We start from the raw sequence: 4,715 nt of genomic DNA, 5'->3' as shown, positions 1-4,715 counted from the left end.
CTTTAGTACCATCGACAGAGGAGTTGTTCATCAGGCCAATCTAATCTTTATTTCCAAGTCCGTTTGCAGGCGGCGGTTATTTGGCAATTTATTCTCTGCTTGGGTTCATCTCTCTTGTCGGGTGCAGCGTGAGTTCAACTGTGCAGAGCAAACCACACACAGATGGGGGAGAGAGCATCTCTTTATTTGTCAGGTATGCTTCTTTGTCCAATATTATATGAAAAATGAGATCTGCATTAGACTCCCGTGGGGATAAAAGGTACCAGTGTGAATTGAGATTAGGGTTTTGGTTTGGTTTTTTTTGCTTCTTCCTTTACTTCCATGAGGAATGAAAGCAATAGCATCACGCCTGCAAAGGCAGAGCTTTCTTGGAGAAGATCCAGGCTAGTTTGACACTCTATTGCCCTGAATGACAACAATCAAAACAAAAAAAAAAGGGGGGGAAAGAAAAAAAAAAAAAACAGAAAGAAAGAAATTCTAGCAGCCACTGCTCCTGCTCCGGCATTGCTAATCCAACAGCTGAAGGTTTATTTGTACTGACTAAACTGAAGTGAGCAACTTAATTCCCTTTTAATTCTCTTCAGAAGGCTTCAGAAAGCCTAATAGCTGTTTTCTTGCATGCAATTAACTCAGAGGCAGCCCCCAGCCTTCCCAGGCTCCATGGATTTGGTGGTGATGGCTGGGGTTTTATTACCCCTTCCCAATAACGGGTGTGACTCGAGGCCAGGAGCAGGACTGATGGAGCTGCTGAAGATTAAGCTATTATTTCATGGGTGTTTTATGCATTAGTCAGGCAGCGATGGCAGGGCTGCTCTGACTGCTGTTGGCCCCCCGGGGGTGGCCTCGCTCTGTCCCCCACGGGACAGCGAGGAGCGGTGTCACCCCGCCACCTGCCACGGGGCCACCCAGAAATTTGTCAGCCAGGGCTCGGCCAAATGTGTCTCTTTAGAGTCTCCCCTGGCCCCTGTGGCTCTGAAAGGCATTTTAGGGGGGTTTAATACACTGCAAATCCCACTTTGTATTTGCAGCATCTTGGTGAGCACCTCCGGGCTTGCCATGGATGTGGCAAAGCTCCTCGGTGCTGGCTTTTCCCTGACAGCCTGGACTGCAGAGCCACTGAGCCCTGCACCGAGACCCTCACAAAATCCTGGGAAATCTGGCACAGCATCCCACCTTTCTCGGCCCCAGGTCAGCGTAGATTATTCCAGCCCATCAAAGTAATCTCCATCCAACCCTGGTGGGTGCAAGGCAATCTTTTTCTACAAGAACGCCTTCAGCAAATAGACCATTTAAAAATAACCCCCAAAATCAAACCAAACCAAAAGAAAAAATAAATAACCCCCCGAACTCCATACTGTTTTGTAGTGAAAATCAAGTATCTTTTAATCAGTGTGGACTTTTGGGTGTATTTCTGGGTGTGGGCCCTGCAGAGCAGGGACTGCTCCTCTGCAGCCCTCTGAATCTTGGAAGACATTTGTAAGAATAGAAATGGGATTAGAAAATGCACTTTTTGAGTGCAATTATTTAAATAATTTGAGGGATGGGGCACGTAGTGGCTGGGTGTCAAGACTGGAAACAGGGAGGACAGAGGGAGCCCCCAAATATGTATTGAGGAAGACTGGCAGGAGAATGGGGTTTTTACCCTCCTGTAGCATTTAATATCTGTGAACCTCCAGCCCACAACTAGAGGTAGTTGAGAATTTCATGTAAAGCACTTTTTTTTAACTAGAAAATGATACTTCTAGGGGTTGTTTGTGGGAAAAGGGTTGATCTTGATGGGTTTTGGTGGGAGGCTGGGGAGTTATTTCAAACTCTGCCTAAATAATCATCCACTGGTGGTGGTAAACTGCTTCTCATTGTGAGGTTGAAGCCAATATGTTGTAATTCAGCAAGTGCAAAATCAAATTGCTCCGCTCAGCTCGGGAACATCACTATTCCTCACTTCCTGTGAAAATAAGACATTTGTTATTTATTTGTTATTTTTCAATGCCGTAAGTGAGCCCGGCTTGCTGGAGAGGGGAGCTACTCCCATGTGGACATTGCAGTTGGGGGGAGCAGCAGCAAAGCTCCCGGTCTGGACCTCCGGAGATGGAGGATGGAGGTTCAGCTCGGTCAGAGGAGCCGGCTCGGGGGCTGCCCTCTGCCCCGCTCGCCCCGTGAGCATGCCGGCTCGGCTCGGGTCTGTGAGGTGGCCCATCCCCTGTGAGAAAGCTGAAATAGCCCTTCGTACTCGGGGCGAAACCTGTTGCAACGGTAAAGCAAAGCATCTGGCAAGACTTGGGAAGGGGTGGATGCTGTGAAGGGGATGTTAAATTGCTGACGCGTTATTGCCAGTAACAGGGCTTTGGGGACCATGCAGAGCCCGGGCTCGGGGTACAGCTGACCCCACAGCTCGCCCCATGCCAGCCTACAGGGCAGTCCACGCAGCTCCCTTGGAAACCTTGCGTCCTGCCCCTCCTTGCACACTAACAAGCTGCTTGTAGTACATCCTTCAAAGAAACTGCCTGATTTCTTTCCCTTGCTGTTTTTACGCACCGCTTATAGCCTAACGAGGAGCAGTTGCCTGCTTGGCTGAAGGATGCTGTCTGCTTAGTGCCAGGGATGGGGAATTGGGACTCCTGCTACCCTTGGCCGCAAGGTTCGGAGGTTTCCCCCGCATCTCCCGAGGGGCCAAAGGCCCCTCGGGAGATGCGGGGGAAACCTCCGAACCCATGCTTGGAGGTAGCAGCTCACACTAGGTGTCCCCAAGCCTTGCAGGGAGGGATGCAGTGGGATGCCCATACCCAAGGACCCCGCTTTTTCTTTCCCAGCACTGCTGTCAGGATCAGCCCTTCCCAAGCAAAGTCCCAGCTCCAGTCTTCACTGACATCTAGTGGCAATGGGGACACTTAGAGCTGGCAGGGGGGGTGGCTGCCTAAAGCCAAAACGAGGGGTGCAGCCTTTCCTGCAGGTCCCCATCCCCAGTGGGATGCCACCCACCTCGGAGAAGGCCACCCTCTTGCTGCACACACCAGGCAGGGACCTTGCAAATAGTGTCCCTGCCACTACCTTGCCTCTGCAGATGGGGATATCTGGAGTCATTAAATGGTCCAGGTTGAAAAGGCTTTTTAAATATATCATCCAGGATGAAAAGGCTTGCTCCAGGGCTCTTTAAATATAACAGTAAACCTTTGCCAGCTGCAGGTTGCCCGCTCTGTTGCCCTTCTCCCCGCTCCTCCAGCAGCCAGGAGCAGGGAAGGGTTTTGAAACTTGCTACTGGAGGCATCGGTCATGAGGGTTTCCCACCTAAAGGAACGAAAGATTTTGGCAGGAGGGGCTAGCCTGGGTCAGCCTCAATCTGCTTGAATTGAGCTAAAAGCTGTAAAAGGGGGGGGAAATAAGAAGTAGCAGGACAGGCAGCTGTGAAGAGTGGAGGATGTTGAGGTTGGAGGGGCTGGGATGTACCCAGCTCCACAGGGGTGGTTTTCGCTCTATGGAGGTGGGTGACACGCTACCTGGTCTTGTCACCCCGCCAAGGACAATGGATGATGTTGCTCTGCACCCACAAACCCAGTTTGTAAAGCCTGAGCCGGCGCAGCCACCCAGCGCAACCCATTCCTCAGCACTGCCCACAGGTGAAGTGGCTCTTGGGGATGGAGCTGACCCTTGCTGCCTGGACTAATTTTACTTCCTCCACCAAAAAAAATGAAACGTGATTAACTTTGTTGCAGTGCCAACAGGTTTTTACAGCTTTTTTTAATCTGCACTGTTCTGAACTTCCCTCTCCAAGTGCCACAGAACCCAGCTCAGCCTCCACACTGCTGAGAATCGCTTATACAGGAACATATTATTTGATAGGAATCTGCCTGGGTTTTTTTCTTCCCAGTGAACTTCCTTATCGCTGCCCTGGTTTGTGTGTGCATGCAGGAAAGCGGTTCCTTCCCATTCATCTGCTAGAGATTCAGTCGATTCACTGCCCTCCGAGGACTATCAGAGCACAATGGTCCAGCCATCCCTTTTCTGCAGAACTAGGATAGAAATTAGCAGCTCAAAAGCCCTGTTCCCAACTCCACGGCAGGAGGAGCAGAGCGCTGGGAGCCTGATCCGACTCCAAAGGGGAAGGTGAAACTCTTGAAGAGCTGGGACCCCCCTCCATGCCCATGACCCCTGAGCTACAGAGGTACCTAATCTAATTTGCTGATTTTCAAGTAAATTAATTCCTGGGCAGGTCTGAAGCCAAGTGGCTCTGCTAAAAAAATTTCTGCACTAAGAGAAGAGGAAATGGTTTGCCAAGGAGGTAGGAGCCAACAGCAGCTGGCAGACATATATTCCCATTGCTCATCACAGTCAGAGCCCAGCATCATAAGGCCCAAGGTGTTTAAAGCTTGAAGCTAAATGCTTTTTTAATGGGATAACATAGCCCTGATATTTATTTGAGGCTCATATTTTGCATGCAGGATCATTTTTTTCCCTATTTCTCTTTTTTTTTTTTTTTTCCTTGCCACTGGGAAGAAGAAAATAAAAGCCTGTAATCTTCAACTGGCAGGCACAGAGGAGATAAGCTTCAGGTGCCTCCCAACACTCATGGAGGAGTTTTGTTCTCCCACTTTATCTCCACCTCCAGGTCACGTCATCTCAGGGCTTAGTGCTGGCCCCGGGGGGGGGGAGCGCAGAGCGCTGCTGTCCCCATCCCCGCGCCGGGCAGGGGGTCCGAGGGTGGGCTGCAGTCCCGAGCA

The sequence above is a fragment of the Aquila chrysaetos genome, chromosome 5 (assembly GCF_900496995.4).
Source record: "Aquila chrysaetos chrysaetos chromosome 5, bAquChr1.4, whole genome shotgun sequence".
NCBI lineage: Eukaryota > Metazoa > Chordata > Aves > Accipitriformes > Accipitridae > Aquila > Aquila chrysaetos.
Note: the sequence above shows the minus strand (reverse complement) of the source record.